We start from the raw sequence: 18,226 nt of genomic DNA, 5'->3' as shown, positions 1-18,226 counted from the left end.
AGTAGAGAAGTAGTAGGTGAAGAGCAGTAGAGAAGTGAGTCAGTGAAGCAGAGAAGGTATCTCACCGATAGAGTAAGATATATATAATGGTTGCAAGATTCACTTGTAAAAAGATAACCACTTATGTATTTGGTGTTTACATTGTGAACACTGAGTTGTAGCTCGGTGTAGGGTTTGTAGCTCCTTGGGTTGGTGCCCTAAATTCAGGGGTTGGTGCTCCTTGGGTTGATGCCCTAAACTTTGTAACTGTGTTTTTATTGTGAGGTTGGATTGGAGTAGTAGACTCTAGCAACATTGCTCATCGAGGTTTTTCCCATCTTGGGTTTTCCTCGTATATGTTGGTGTTATGTGATGTCCCCTTGTGAGTGTGTTTGCATTTAAGTTAGTCTCCTCCCTAACTAGTAAGTCTACATTGAATTAAATCTAGGAATTGGTATGCTCACAGAGGACTGCAAAAGAGAAAGAGATTTGAGAACCACTGATTCACCCCCTCCCCCTCTCAGTGGTGCATTGTGTCTAACACTTGGAAGAGGATGAAAAATTGCCTTGTGATGGAGAGGATGATTGCCCTTTCTCCTGCTGTGGTTTTGACCTAGATTGCTTCTTCTTGTTGTTGGAATCTTTGCCTTTACTCCCTTGACTCCCTTGATTAGCCACCAAAGCCTTGGACTTTGAAGACTTGAGAAGCCCCATGTTCAAAAACTTAGATTGTTCCAATATCAACATTTATGTGAAAGCATCAAATGAAGGCATAATGTAGGAACTCCCCACTGTCAAATGATGAGTTTGGAAGCTAGACACAAATGCTACATATTCTGGTGCAAGCTTGTCCAACAAGTTGAATATCAACTGAGCATCATTTTTGTCAATTCCACAATCCTTAAGATTTTCTCTTAGCTCATTTGCTTTGGTGACATGATCTTGGATTGTATCAAAACTCTTGGGATCCAAGTTGGTGAGCTCATTGTCAATCTTGTAACCTCTGATTTCAGCAATTTGACCATACAATTTCTGAAACATATCCCAGGCCTCTTTGATTGTAGTACACTTCTCAATGTGAAAAATGAGGTCATCTGATACATACTTACGCAAAGTTTCAAGCACAATGAAATTCTTAGTGAGCCATTCTAACTGAGAATTAGGATCAGCCTTAGGATCAGGTGGTGCTGCTATTGTTCCTTCTATGTAATGCGTGAGACCTTTTTCCATTAATTTGCTCCATAATTTAATTTTCCATGATGCATAATTATGTTGAGTTAAAGGTTGAAATTTATGAGGACTCATTGCAAAAAAAATGAAATATCATAAGGAAAGAGAGGCACAATCACACAAGACACCCCCCAAATTCACTCAATCAAATAACCTCCCCCAAAATGATGATTTGGCACTTTATACTTAGTGCATGTACAATGGGCCACATGCAAAAAATGGCAAAGTGGACTTCTGATTTTAAATTTACAACTGCCTTAATAAGGCCAAAGAAGACTCAAACTAATAATGCAAGAGATCTAAACTAAGATCCAAGAAAATTACAAGTACCAAGTAGGCCAAATAAGGCCAATATCTGAAAGTACAATTTCCACTCAAAATCTCTAAATTATGATCATATATTATGAAAGTAGACAAAAAAATATGCACTTTCAAAAAAAATAGTACCTGAAAAGGAGGTTGTATGAGCTCAAACGAAGCCTTTGAAGTTGCAAAATTGAGGTTTAGACAGGTACAGCTGAGAGAATCCAAAAATTCCTAAAAACCTGTGCACCAAAATCAGAAAATCACCACACCACTACAAAGAGAACAAAAAATTAGCCCAAATAAAAAAAAATTGCACCAAAAAGGAGCAAAATTGAGCAAGTTATGAGCCTCCAAAGTTGACCCAAAAATCCAAACTACTCAATAGAGAGGGGTCTAAATTTTTTTCAAAAAATGCTGACTTGGTGCTGACTGTGCACTGCAAACTAGGCACTAACTGTGTGCTACTGATTGGGTGCTGACTATGCGATGCTAACTGGGCAGAAGGTACGGACATGCAAATTTTTATTTTTATTTTTTGAGATCCAAAAATTTTGTACCGTACTGCCCGAATTGGGCAAAAAATTCCTCCAACACCCAAAATTCGATCTTTGCCAAAATAGATCGATTTTATACTCGATTTTTTATGGAAACAACCTCCCAGATGCAATGGTGAGGTTGAAAATTCTCTAAGCTACCTCCAAAAAATATTGTCGCTCAGATCCAAAAATAGAAGCCTTCCAAGATGTCTCCAAAAACCAATCAATTGAAGCCCCAATGGCTTTGATACCATGTGATATTTTGCCAAGATCAAGGCCACAATGAAAAGTATAAAAGAGAGACAAAAGAATGACAAGAACAAACTATATTCTCATCAATATGCAAATGATCAACTGGATTAACCAATACAATAAATATAGGCCTACTTATATAGGCAAGGCCATAAGGATGTACGAGCACACAATCATGACATGTGGCTCAATGAGAAATAAGGGTAGGTAAGAAATACTAGGGGTAGGTAGGAGAAATAATATAATATTCCATAAGAGGTGGATGAATCACCGAATGTGGAGTGTAATAGCAAAATAAGACCACAAAAGGTGGAATTTCTCCTACAAGCTATATCCCTATGTGCACACTTCCCTAAGTGTCTCAAATCCAAACTACGAAGAGATGCATTATCCTAAGTTAACTTAAGTAAAGTGTAATAATATCCATAATGAATATTTATTTACACCAACAAGGAAGAGGGACAATCTTTCCAACTGTCACCATGGCACATCAATTTGTTATTACCAAAGGGAGTTGGCTACATTTTGCGAAGTTCCTCCAGCCATACAAATTGCCAACAGTAGTGGCCAGGTTTTCTGATCCTGAAGACTTCTTTAATGGTATGTTTAGGAAGAAAGTCAGGTGTGGGACCAAAGTGCATCAATTCTACTTCCCCGAAGATATAATAAGGAATGAATTTAAGTTGGCAGAGCAAAAGGTGAGAAAGGAAAAATGGCTAGTATTTAAGAAAACTCTTGACTTTGTCCTACATTTTGATAGAAACTATGATCCATTGAAGAGTTTCTACCCATTTGAGGAAAAGATTAAATTTTTGATAGATTATTTTGAGAATGCAATGCAAACTTTGAATGAGAAAAAGGATACACTAATGAAGGCGGACCCTGAGAAGGCCAATCTTATCTTGACCAAGCCCATGTTTGCTAATATTGTTCCCCCTGGAGAGTATGTAATGTACAAAAAATTAGGATACAATGTAGTGATGCCTAAGGGGGATGAACCTTCCACATCAAAGGGAAAAAGGCCAATGGAGGATGCTCCTGAGTCACAAACCTCCCCAAAAAGGCAGAGGTTGGAAAAGGAGGCACAACCAAGTGAATCTTTGTATTCACCTTCTCAATCCCCATTACATATAAGTGATGAGTAGGAAGTTGTTGAGAAATTAATGCAACTAGGAATCTTGGGGGAGATTTCATTTACTTATGGAGAATTGCAAGAAAGAATACTAAAAGAGCCAGCGGATGCTAAAATGGACCTGACTACTGAAAAATTTGCAGGCAAATAGTTGGATCCTGTCATTAAATAGGCTAGTGATGAATTTTTGGCCGATGACAATTTTGTAAAGTTAGGAGCCTTTTTGCAATTTGTTTGGAGGAAGAATATGGGGAAATTTAAGGAAAGATGTGAAAAGAGGAAAATTGAACAATCCCATAAAGATACATCTTCTATTGAAGAAGAAATAAATTAGGAGATGCTAAAAGAGTTTGAGGCAATTACCCCTGAGGAAGGGAGAAAATTGATTGTAAATGTTGGAGTGCTAATTCTCCCAGAATGGGACATAGCCGATGCAATAAATTTTGATGTAGTAAGGAAAGAAACCAAACCCTTAAAGGGAATAACTTATAGTGATGGCGATGCAGCCCTAGTAATGTGGTCACTTAAAAGAGAAGAGAATAGAAGAAGGGGAGAGTCTTCAGGATCTGACTACTCAGGGGGCATGATTGTAAAGAGAGTCAAAGATATAGGGGTAATTGAAGCTGCTAGCACGACCTTAGAGTCTACTAAATTTGGAGTGGAAGTGGCTGAAAAGGAAGCAAAAGAGAAAGCTGATCTCCAAGTAAAACTAGAGGTAGTCCTCAAGGCCTACAATGAAACAAAGCTTGAGATAGCTTCTAAAGATAACACCATTGTAGAGATGAAAGGTAAATTGGAAGGACAGTATCAAAAGGGTGAGTCTTCCCAACTAATGATTGCTTCTTATCCTGCTAGGTCCCCTCCTTCCAGTCCTATTATTGAATTCCCTCCTTCCCCCATGACTTCTGGCTTCCAATCAGCTAAGAACATTCAAGATGAGATGGAGAAATTGAAGCAGGCTCAATCAATTTTTACAAACAAATATGAGGAAAAGGTCAGGGGTACCATTTTGAAATTTGTTGATACTGTTCGAGAAGCAAGTGCTTATATAAACATGAAAAGAATATTGACTCTTTTGGATTCTTTGAAAGAAGCAAAGGCTACTTTGGAGCCAATTTTGGATAAGTGGACTGCTAGAGAGTTGGGCTTAGAGTCCATATATTCTTTATCCCAAGAAGAAAAAGGTGTTGATGATACTATAAAACCTACTTATGAATTAGTAAAAGGTTTATCCAAGTTTGCAGCGGAAAGAGTCAACATAGAAAGGAGGGAAAACTTGTACTGAAAAGGGTACGCAAATGAAAAATTTGAATTGTTTCCTGGAGGTTTTTTAAGTGCCAGTAAAATGAAAGATAAAGAAGTATGGCTTGGGGAGATAGATCATAGGTTGTCTTAGAGAATAAATAACATTATAAATATAGATGATACTTCTTTATTTATTCAAACTATTGAAGAAATTGAGAAAATAAAATCACATTTTGGCTTTTTGGAGAAGGAAGTTAAACAGTTAAGGGAAACATGGAAAAGTTTGAATAAATTGAAGAAAAAAATTATTAGCTTCTCTTGGCCTGATGATGATATATTCAAGGTATGGGAAAGAAAATATGTTTTGAAAGAGACAAAAGCACAGGAAGATCCCACCGACGCTCCAGCATGTGGCAGTTCATAGGCAACCTGAAGCGGTTAGTTCTTGCAACAGATTTTTTGGGGTAACTGGAATTTTGAAGAATTAAAGACACCTGGCACCTGATCTGCAAATATTGAGAAGTCAATTGGCCATTTTCCAGCTGGACAACTAATCAGTTGTGGAGGAGTACATTCCAAAATCAGTTATGCTCCTACTTCAATTGTATTTTTGTAATCAATGTAACTTTTGGGGGGAATTGTGGTCAGGATAGGAATATTCTTCTAGGGAAGTCTGAAGCTTGTTGCATCCAATTTTTATAAATGGATACCAGGACTACCTAGAAAAGGATCACAAGAATTTTTGTATCGAAACTCTGGCAAAATATATGCAGGCTTTTGTTTTGGCATTTTGAATCATTCTTGTGTCTATGTAAAATTTTGATTAGAGAATAGTAATATACAATCAAAATATTTTTTGAGCCCAGATTTGTGTTGTCTTTGTGTTTGTGTGTTGGTTATCATTTTGATTATATGATCAAGGATTGTTTAGTTAGATGATTTGCAAGGCAAATGATGGAAATTTTTTAGGTCTTTTCCTCAAGGAGGAGAATTAAATATACTTAATTCATCTTCATTGATAATCCGTAAATTTACATGAATTTGATGATTGGATCTAGCATAGGTTGGGAGTTTATATATGTCAGGCATATACAGATTCAGTAGATCAAAGTGGTGATATATATGTGAATTCTATTGTCAAATTTTAACTTTATTTTGATGACTCTGAGGCCCAGATAAGGCACTGGTTTAAGTTGCTAGTGTTCGTGGCATTCTTTGTGATCCCTTACAATGAAAATAAGTCTTCCATTTATGTTTGGTTGCACTAAAGTGAAAAGGTTTGCAAAAATTTGCACTTGTTTTTTGTAAATCATCTAATAAATTGTGAGAAAGTAGTCACAAGTAGGTATACCCACCTAAACTTTGTCAAGCTTTAAGTGTAGGAGGTTTCCTTGTAAACCTTTTTAATTGTTGTCTTATTTCATATTCTTGTTGTTCTCTTCTTTTGTGAACAAAGGCAAAGGATTTTAGAGAGAAAACAAAGTAATCAAAAATTGAGACCAACAGTTTCTATAAATTGTTTCTGATTGTACTTTCCATGAAATAAATTTGTTTGTTGGGCTTTATTTATTTTTTCTAGTGCAATGTACTTGGCTCTCTATAAAATTAATCACCCATGAAGATTTATATAAGACATAGAGAGGAAGAAAGAAACTCTGTCAGTTTCCCATAGATTAACAAATTTAACTCAATGGACTTAATAAATACACCAATTATGTGAGAGAAGTCCTACCACAAAAAACATTATAGTATGAGAAAAGTAACTAAACATAGAGGACTAGAAAAAGTAATCGTGGTAGGTAAATATAATGAAGTAAACTCCCCGAACCATGAAATATATGTATGAGCACAAAATTTGTGAGTGTGGGGAGCATCCAAGAAAACATTCACCACATATAGTTTATTTTATGGACTATATGGTATGAAAAGAAAGGAAAAACATAGTACTCTAATGAGTAAACAACAGGGATAAGTATAAAGAATTAAACCCCCAACCATGAAATTTATGCATGAGCACAAAACCTCGTGAATGGAGAGAGCATTTAACAAATCATTCACTACATATAAAAAATTTCACTTCAAAAGTAGATCTATATTGAATGTTCACCATATATGCTTTCAAATTTATGGACTTCAATATTATTCACAAATGTTTTTCATGTTTTGACTAAAACAACTTTTAATTTCACTTTTATATACTATAGATGTCCATCTTTTCAATGCAACGGGAACAAAAATGCTCAACTTAAATACTTGTTTTCTTTATCTTTCTTTAATTAATAACATTTTTTATAAGTACAACTATGGGAACCCATTTGTGAAACTAGTTGTTATCTTTTAGATTCACAGGGAAAATTTAGGATTGTTATGTTTTGCCTTAATATCCCTCAGTACATGCAAATTTCTATCTCATGTGGATTTCCATGTTAAATGTAGCTTATGTTTCTATCTATACAGATTCATTTGAAAATGAAAATCTATGTTGAATGAGGAATATGTTTTATCTATTACATGATGAAAATACAAAACCTTGGCAATAATGTTATTTTCCTCAACGATGTATGAAGAATTTCTTGCAATTTATAAGTTATGTTTTGTTAAATTGAAAAATGATAAATTTTTGCTTATTCAACTTGTAGTTTTTTTATTTGTTATGTATGTTTTCTTGAACTAAGAATTACATGGCACAGACATAGTTGTGTTTATCTAGCAGTTGTTTCTTGTTATGTTCAGCAATGAGAGAGCATGGATATAGTTGTACTTGTCCATCTATTGGTTTAAATAATGTTTGCATATATTTTATGTTAAGTTGTGCTAGCTCCTTGTCCTGTGGCTTTTACTATCATTGTATTCTTATTAACTTTAATGTAGATTGTCAAAGGTATCCAAAGATTAATCCCTTATCCACCATGATAAGTATAAGGTAGATGGTGGATTCCATGGATCGAATTTTTGAGCACTCCTTTATGTGCCATTATAGGGATTCCTTGCTCATAAATATCAGTGGGGTTTTATTTTGTTCACATTAATATTAGAATGTAGTAGAGAGTTTCCTCATGAGCTTGGGATATGTTTTCTTTGTATTTCAAGTAGAAAGTTAGTTTGTTATTTTTGTGTGGTATTGTGTATTAGATTCTGCAAATTTTCTCAAAGTTAGAAATGATGCTTCCCACAAGATGAGAATCAATTATTGGAGGGGTTTTACAAATTTTCTTGTAAATAGAAGTACCCAAGGATTATAAGAAGATATAAGCAAGAGAACCATTGTACTAGGGGATGGTGCATAGCTTGTTGGAGACCCTGGTTCAATCCACCACCATGTATCTACATTTTTCTTTATGTATGTTTATTATAATTTGCATAAGAGTTTGCAATCCTAAACAATAGATCCATTTGATACTTTTTCTTTGATTGACTCATGATTTGAGATGCCTTCAATGATACATTTTTTTTATTGTTTCATGTTTTGAGATGTCTTCTGCTTGAGATATTCTATAATTATTTCTCACTCCAATCTATGGTTTTTTACTTATATGTTTATGTAGCATCTTAAATTGTACTCCCTTACAATTTTTCTCTTACTTGGGCCCTCACATTGGCATTCATGTCCTGAGGCCTAATCGGAAAATTGATTCTACTCATTACCATGCATATTTTTCATATTTTTAACCTTGCACTTCATTTCCCCTTTTATTATGGTGCCTAATTGAATAGGACTTAGGAATAGAGCACCTAGCACTCTGGTCCTCCCAATTAGGATCCTTTTTTGGGCCCCTTAACATTCATAAGATTTGGGTGGGAATCCTAACTTTGTGTCAGTTCATGTTGAAAAACTAAGTTTATTTTCAATGGGCAAGTATAAAAGGAGGTCTACCCCTCTCATTTTAATATACATTCAATTTAATTGAGCATACACACACATCAATTCTGTTGGAATCAAGGAACACTAAGAGGGGGGTGAATCAATGTTCTATAACTTTTAGCATTCTTAATCTAAATTTTCAACCACTTAATGCAACCGAACAAAAGAAAGATGCAAACACATAAAGCAAATATCCACAACACCATAACATTAGGATTTATATGTGGAAAACCCAGTTAAGGGAAAATCCAGGGTGGGATTGAGACCCACAGTATTAATATGCTATGTTAGAAGTATAGATAAATTACATAAGGGGAATGCACATGCATTCAGGCACACTGCCTAGAGCTTGCTGCTCAAATTACAATAAGGGATACAACCCCGAAAGGCTCACTTCCTTAAAAAATGAATATAAAATATTATAAGAAGGTTTGAACTATTGAGTAGCATCAATAAATCCCTAAGTATAGTTTTGGTTAACAATAAAACACATAATCTTACTCTGGTCTGTTGTGTTGCTCTGCTCTATTGTTTTGTATTATACCAGAGCACAAATATATCATATGCACATGTGAAACTACGCACAATCTCTCATAACCACTTCCACACAATCATCGATACCAAAAATGATTATATCAAACACTCTTTTATATCTGCAACATCAAATTAGATCTTTTACATGTCGTCTCAAAAACACATAACACACAAATGACACATGTATACCAAGTCGGCTCAATCCAAACTCAAATGCATATGCAGAACAAAAGGAATTATCCACATGCTTCCCACATGTTGGCTAATTATCCTCAAACACAATTACAACCACCAAAATTACTCCGCATTATCCGCACAACAAATATCCACCCATTACTACTGATGAACACTATTCTACTCAAGAACTTGTATATCAGACCTTCCAACTTACTCAAGAATCACCACCGGAGGCCACAAACCTAGAATAAGGTAGAATAGACATCCACAATGCTCCTTCGATATCTGCAACATAAAATATTCAACCAAATGAAGCACCAACCAAAACATTATACACTATCAGATGTCTTATTCAAACTCATCAGACCTCACCATAGCTCAATTTGTCTTCCGGTGTGAACAAATTAAGAACTCTAGATGGAATATCTAACTCCAATTTCTATCAATGACAATATGTGATCATCTATGTAGCGTCTCTTTCCAACAATCTCCCCATTTGGCATTGATGGCAACACTTAGTGAAAAATGACTATGTTAGACCAAAACCAAAATGTTATATACTGCAATCAAAAATTGAAAATTTCAAAACTCCAAGAGACTCCCCCTAAGCTTATTACAACATTTTTCACTCGCCTACACTCCCCCTTTGACATCAATGGAAAAGATGGGGATCTAGAAATCAAAACTTTGCATAAAATCTATATACAAAGCATTTATATAGATATACAATCCTTATAAAAGCTTTAAAATATCTACAAAAAATATTTTTCAATGACTCCAAATGGTTGTCCTAGCCCTTCTTTAGACTCTCTAAGATTGATATGAGGCTACAGAATAGATAGGCTTGCATCTCTTCTGACCTGAGATCTAAAGGCTCTTTGGAAGTCATGGCATTATGAACATCCTGCAATCCACTAAGCTATGTATCTAACTTAGGAGTGATGAGACTTTGAAGCTCTCCAACCTTGCCATTGATCCTCTCCTTTTCATGGATCAAGCTTCTCATCTTGTCCAATATAGATATTACTTGGTCTTCCTTGCTGCTTATAGAGATTGACAAAGGATCAAGGGACTGAGGTATATCTTCTAGGTGCTCTTCATGCTCCTTATACTTTTTCTCAATCTCTCTAGTGAACTTGGACATTGATAGGAATTATTTGTAAATATTGTCTCCTTCAATCACTGCATCTTGAATTTTCTTAATGCAAGTGTCCAATAGAGATTTATCACTAGCAATCATCATTTTAAATGTTCTCATCCTCTTGGCATTGAACTCACTGTGGACCTTCTCCTCTACATACTTTTGAAGAGACTCAAATTGAGTATCCACTAATCTGATCAAACTCCTTAGCTAACTGGAAGGACCATCTGATGCGTCCTTCTAAAATGATGGCTTTTGAAATGATGTCATTATCTTCTCAAGGATACCAGATGCCTAAGTGAGTATCTCACTATCCTCTATGTGAGATTTCATCAAATCCTCACTATCCTTGGCCTAAGAAAATGTAGCTAATTGGAACTTCTGGATGGGCGACAGAGAGGCTAGGTTGATAGGTTGAACAAATTTTGGATCATCTATTATCTACTTGTCCTTCACTTCATTTGTAGTGTCTCTTGATTTTAAAATAGTTTCAACCATTACCTCAACTTCCTCCTTCTCAGCTTCCTTCTCAACATCAACCTTAGATGGTTCATCATCCTTGTCAACAGTGACTACCAAAGGATTTTGAGTACCTTCTTCTCCTTCCTCATTTCCAATATCTTCCAGAACATTTACTTCACCCTGCACATCTGGAACAGAAGTATCATCCTTTTTCTGCTCTTCTTGTGATTGCATGTTCTGTGTTTCTAAATGAGTATCATCTTGTCCTTTTTCTGAATTAATTTCATACAAGTTCTGTAACAAAACTTTTCTCAAAATTGCTTTAGTGTCCTTAATAACTTCATCCATTTTCCCAATCATTATCTTGTTCACTTTGGTTTTACTCTAGAACTCATTTTTAGCTAACTTAAGTATTCTTGCAATCTCCTCCTTATAAATTACAGAGCATAAGTTAACTAATACATATTCTCTCATTCTCTCTTCTTCTACTTTTGCAATCTCTCTCCTCATATCCAAAACTTTATATAGTCTCTTAGGTATTTCAGACATTAATTTTATTAAAGCTTTACTATATACATTCAGATATTCTACAGTATCTTCTTCTAAAGTTCTCTTACCATTTTCATCAAAGTTGTCATACCACTTAGATAATGGCTTCAAATTCCCATTCTTCACAACCTCATTCACTATCTCATCTAATGTTATGGGAAATTTAACAGTAAATTTTCCTTTCTTTATCACCTCCTCAATTCTGGATGGTTTAGATTTCTTACTGGATTTTGTTCCACTAGATGGTTTCTCCTTTGATACTTTGGTGGCCTTAGCAGCTTTGGCCTTTACCTCTTTCACCACTTCATCTGATTCAGTCTCTTCATTGTCCATAGTAACAAATATTACTATCTTCTTTCTCTTATCACTACCATCGGATGGCTTGACTAATGATTTGGTTGGTTTTGTAGGACTGGAGGAGGGAGCAGTACTTCTTGATTGCCTTGGCTTAGGTGTAGCAGCTTCTGGTTTGGCCTTCTTAAGAGTCTATTCTTCTGATAATATATTTCTTTTTCTTTCCCCTTGGACCACTTCCTTGGAAATTCCTATACTCTCCACATAGGCTTCAACCTCTTTCCTCACCTTCTTTTGGATTTATGGCCTTTTGAACTGCAAGTGCAGTTTTAGGCTTTTCTTTGCATAGGTTCCAAACCTTTCTTCTATTGCATCCACTTATTTGCTCAATAAATATTGGGCATATAGTTCCAAGATCTTCTCATCAACTTCATATCCCATAGGAATTATCCATGAAGTTATTGTTTCAACTACCTCCATCAAGAACTGGTCAGTGTCTACCATGAAACACTTTGTGTCTTGATATTTTTCCACAATTGACTTAGGGATTCTTTCACTCTCATGCATCTCTTTCTAAAAATTCTTAAGGTATCCCCATAGGTTAGCATTCCAGACTTTAGAGTCACTAGAGTTGTATAAATACTCCTAAAACAGCACACCTACAATTCTATCAAAGGCCCATTGTATTAGACCAACTCCCAGTACTTCATTCATGAAGTAGAAGAATAAACATAGGATCAAAGTACCATACTTAAATGGATATTTCTTGTTCTCCTTTATCTTCTTCAAATTTTTTAATAGCTATCTCCAAAGTAGTTCACAAAGGTCATATTTCTTATCTTCTCTCATCATTTCATATGCAACATAAATACCTATTCTGGAAATAGATTTTTCCTTGCTAGAATAATAAACTTTGTAACCAATTACCATTGAGGCAAATTTGACATCATGCTCCAGGATATCATTGATTGTCATTTCTTTGTGATCAAACTTAGATCCGGTTGCATTTGTAACAATATCATTTTTCACAACCTTTAGTGAGGGTAATTCTTGGGATGAACATAATCTCATCACAACCCTAATAACACCCTTTTTGATATTTTAGGGTTTATCTAACCACATAAATTCATCATGTATTCGGCTCAACACATACCAAACCCATTTGGGTTCATCAAACATAAAAAAATTAACAAATTGTGCAAAATCCTTATTCTCCAATACTTGAAATTATGGTTTCAAGTTGTCGATCCCATTTCCCATCTACTTGGTGTATAAATTCAGCATATGTATGCTTCCAAGCTCCTCAATATTACAATGTGTGTAAAACCTAAAATCTTCAATATGCAAACACCATAGGGGGTGATGAAAACACACTCTTCAAATCATTTTCCATAGAGATAAATGGATGGTTTTTGAAATAAGGATGGGCTCTCTCTATGATATCAACAACCAATAGGGTAGCTGTACTAAATGGAGCAATTTTAGCAATTTCAAATTTCAAACTAAGTCACTGATAAATACCTTTACTACCGGATTCGGTCTTTGCTTCAGAAATCAGTTTGATGCTTGATCTTGCTTGATAATCTTCTCTTAAATCTTTTCAAACACTATTTCTTTGAATGCAAAATGACAAATGAAGTGATTAAGTCACTTTTTATCCTCCACATACCTAACTTTTCATTGTAATAAATTCACTTTACCCTAATACTTTTGGATACTCTACATCTTCAAGAATTCCTTTCCAGATCTTCAAATCTGCTCATACTCTTCAAGAAATCCTTTAGATAGATTAGTCATCATCAAATTTAGCTTCTGCAACCTATGAGAATCAGGCATGGATCTTAAATAGGGGGTTTATAATATTTCATGAAAACTACCCCAAGGCCAGATGCCTTATCTTAGTTACCGGATGTAGTTCCAACACTGGAATCAGGTGCAAACCCACTTCCTTCTTTTGAATCACTCTTTATAACCCATGTCTTCTTCATCTAATCTCTAATCTATTATGCTTCCTCTTTTCCCTTATCATTTTCCTTCACATTCTTGTTCTTGTTTTTTGTACCTCTCCTATTCATATTTCTATTTCTGCAGTACTTAGCAATGTGATTGGATTTGTTGCAAGCATAGCAAACAACATTTCCTTGTATAGGAATGAAGTTCATATGATTTCCTCTTGATCTACATTGATTAGAAACATGTTCAAACCTACCACATGCATAACATCTGACATTTATCCTATTTTGAAACTTGTTCATCACACTTCTACATTCATTTGACTTATGACCATACTTGTTGCATTTAAAACATTGACCGGAGAAAGATGGACCATTAAAATTCATCCTATTTCTACATTGACTAGCCATATGACCAAATTTAATGCAAACAAAATAGATACCATTGGACTTATGAGCATTAGGTTGCCTTATCAGATGTCTTCTTGAATTGTTCTTCTATTGTGTTGATTTGGAGCTTTCACCTTTCTCAAATCTGAGACCTCTTGTGTCATTAGCATTCTTCTGGCTATCAAGCATCTCATCACATTTAGGTGAGCTGGTCCAGAACTTCTCCTTGTACTCATTTGCAACATTAAGATCATATCTAAGAATAATGATCTACTTTTCAAGATCTTCTTCATGTTGTATAGAGTCTTGTAGGTCAAGATTTAGTTGTTCATTCTCATTCTCAAATATACAACATTCTTCAGATTTGTCTTTCATTAATTGAGCAAACTTTTCCTCATTCTTCTTCCTTTCCTCAATCTCCTTTGTCAATCTCATCACAATAGCTTCCATCTCATTCTTTTGGACTTTATTATCTCTATCAAGTCTCTCACATTCTTATGTCTTCTCCTTGAAGGCTTCTTCATCAATGATTTGACTTTCTTTCTCCTTTAGCTTATCAACAAGTTCCTTTCTGTTTTCTCTTGACTTGTTCAGTTAATCTTTTAATTATTCAATAAATTTATCATCATCCCTAAGGTTTACTTTCACTTGTCGGACCTCAACTTGTGATTGATCAAGATCTTCAAGTCCAACAAGAAGATATTATCTAAGACTATCAGAATCCATTGATTCACTTTCTAGGATCCTCCTCAAGTTGTTAGGATTCTTCTAAGGAACTAGGCTCTGATACCAATTATTGGAATCAAGAAACACTGAGAGGAGGGTGAATCAATGTTCTGCAACTTTTAACATTCTTAATCTAACCTTTCAACCACTTAATGCAACTGAACAAAAGAAAGATACAAATACATAAAGCAAATATCCACCACACCATAACACCAAGATTTATACATGGAAAACCCAATTAAGGAAAAAACCATGATGGGATTGAGACCCACAATATTAATATACTCTATTAGAAGTATAAAAATATTACATAAGGGGAATGTGCATGCATTCAGGTGCACTACCTAGAGCTCACTACTCAAATTACAATAAGGGATACAACCCTGGAAGGCTTAGTGCCTTACAAAATTATTACCAAATATTATAATAAGGTTTTAACTATTGAGTAGCATCAACAAATTCCTGAATATAGTTCCAGTTAAGCACAAAACACATAATCTTACTTTTCTCTTCTATATTACTCTAATTTGTTGTTCTGCATTATATCGAAGAACAAATCCCTCATATGCGCATGTGAAACTGCACACAATAACTCATAACCATTTCCACACAATCACCAATACCTAAAATGATTATATCATTCTCTTTTATATCTGCAACATCAAATTAGATCTTTTACATGTCATCCCAAAAATGCATAACACGCAAATGAAACATGTATACCAAATCGGCTCAATCCAAACTCAAATGCATACATGGACCAAAATGAATTTCCCACATGCTTCCCACATGTCGGCTAATTATCCTCAAAAATAATTACAACCACCAAAATTACTCTACATAATCTACACAATGAATATCCACACAATACTATTGATGAACATTGTTCTACTCCAAAAACTATATACCAGACCTTCCAACCTACTCAAGAATCACCATCGGAGGCCACAAACCTAGAATAAGGTAGATTACACATCCACAATGCTCCTCCGAGATCTGGAACACAAAAAATTCAACCAAAATGAAGTACCAACCAAAACACTATACGATGTTGGATTTCCTATTAAAACTCACTGGACCTCACCATAGCTCAATTTGTCTTCTGATATGAACAAATTAAGAAATATGGATGGAATATCTAACTCTGCTTACCATCAATGGGAAAATCTAGTCATCTATGTAGTGTCTCTTGCCAACAAATTCAAGCATTCAATTTCAAGTGAGCAAACAATTGGTCTTTGAATTTGATTGGGCTCAAAATGGAAGTATAGGAAAATGGTATGTAAGAGAATTAAAAAAAAAAGCAATTAGAGTACATTCATGAAAAATGGAATCATCAACAAAACCTACAAAATGTTAAAAATAAAGCATCTAAGAAATAAGAAATAGGATTATAGGACTTGGACACATTAGATATTTTTTCTTAACTTCCATGTAATTGCAATTAGGTCCAAAACCAAATACCTTCCTTCCTATCCCAATATGGGGATACAGAATAGAGCATAAGCATACAAGGAAAAACAAATAGAGATTCAAGATAATAAACTATCCTAGAAACTGTAATGGTGAAAAATTAGGGTTTCCAAAAATTAGCAGTTTGCGTATATCTAATTGTGGAAACCCTAATTTTTCATCATTAAATTTTCTAGGACAGTTTATTGTCCTAACTTTTTTTTTCCTTATATGCTTGTACTCTATTTTGTATCCCCATATTGGGATAGGAAGGGAGGTATTTGGTTTTGGACCTAATTGAAATTACATGGAATTCAAGAAAAAAAATCTAATGTATCCATGTCCTATAATCCTATTTCTTATTTCTTAGATGCTCTATTTTTAACAACTTGTAGGTTTTGTTGACTATTCCACTTTTCATGAATGTACTCTAATTGCTTTTTTTAATCCTCTTACCTTTTTCCTACACTTCCATTTTGAGCCCAATCAAAAACAAAATTAAGTTGATTTTTAATGGGAAAGTAAAAAAGAAGGTCTACCCCTCTCATTTTGATATACTTTCAATTCAATTGAGCATACACATGCTTCAATTCAAGCATTCAAGTCCAAGTGACTCTATATAGGGGTGAATCGAATGGTGTCTAATTTCTCTATCTTGTTCACTTGCCATTTGATTTGTATGGAATTTTCTATAGCATTTTAAACAAATTTGTTGTCAAATTCATGTCATGTAATCATGAAATTGCTTGAACTTACGTATGCCCCCACTTTTTGCATGCATTTTTATCATAATAGTTGCATTTATAGCATTTGATTAATTTTTCCTTCCTTTTTTATGGATATCTAAAAATTTAATTGTCCCAGGTTGCATGAATAATGGAAATGGTGTAGTGAAAAAGTTTGATGTTCATGGCCTATCCATAAATAAATATTCAAATATGAATAGACGGTTTGATAATTTGCATTAGTACGAAATCAATATTATTTGCCTAGTCTCTTACATCATCCTCGGACCACACTTGTTACAACTTATCAAATTGCCATTAGTTTTATATACAAAGTCATTCTATATTCTAGTCGGTTAATATTACCGAATCATGCAGTCGGTACACACAGAGAAGTCAGTATGAACAGTCTAGTCAGTTACAAAAGGAAAACAGTCACAAAGCCCAGTATTGTAATACCCTAAAATTGGTCATCTAAACCATGGGCCCCTAATCTCGACAACATCACCAAGGTCCTAACCAAAGGCAATCCAATCAATCTTGAGCACATTATTAATTCTTTAATTATCAAAAATCACATGGCAAATCAACCACTCAATATTAATTAAATATTTATTTAATTAATTGAATTATTTCAAGAATAATCATTTTGATCAATTATCCCATTTTAATTTATTAAATATCTTTGCATATTTAATTAATTAATAAATTTGCCATTCAATCATGCGAAAGGATTAATTTATTACAAAAGATGAATTAATTTATTACAAAGAGTTGAATTGAAACAAAACAAAAGTCAAAAAAAAAAAAAGGAATTGAATTGAGAGAGAAATCAAACTTGAGATATTATTTCTTTTTCTAAATTTAGAACTTGAAATCAGAAAAGCAATTTAATTATTGAATTATTCTCTAAAATTGGAACTCAAAGCTTTTTAGGAAAAAGAAGTTCAATTGCATTAAGAAAACTCTTTTCTTGATTAAATTGAAGAATTATCTATTTTTATCAGATGTGCATGGAATTAATTTATTATTATTTTCCAATGCAACTTGGACTTCTAATTTGAATGCTTTTCAATTAAAACTATAATTGGAATCTATCTCAAGGTTAACTCAACCTGATTTCTCAATTATTTTCAATTAATCCTAAATTAAGCTTTTTGTAATTATCTATAAATTCAGTCTTCAGCTCTCATTCCAATTCACCCCAAAGATTTTTAAGAACACGCTTGGAAATTATTATCATGCTAATTTCGCTCTGGAGTCATTGAAATCATTGTGCCTT

The sequence above is a fragment of the Cryptomeria japonica genome, chromosome 5, assembly GCF_030272615.1.
Source record: "Cryptomeria japonica chromosome 5, Sugi_1.0, whole genome shotgun sequence".
In the NCBI taxonomy this organism is placed as follows: domain Eukaryota; kingdom Viridiplantae; phylum Streptophyta; class Pinopsida; order Cupressales; family Cupressaceae; genus Cryptomeria; species Cryptomeria japonica.
This window is presented reverse-complemented; position numbering follows the sequence as displayed.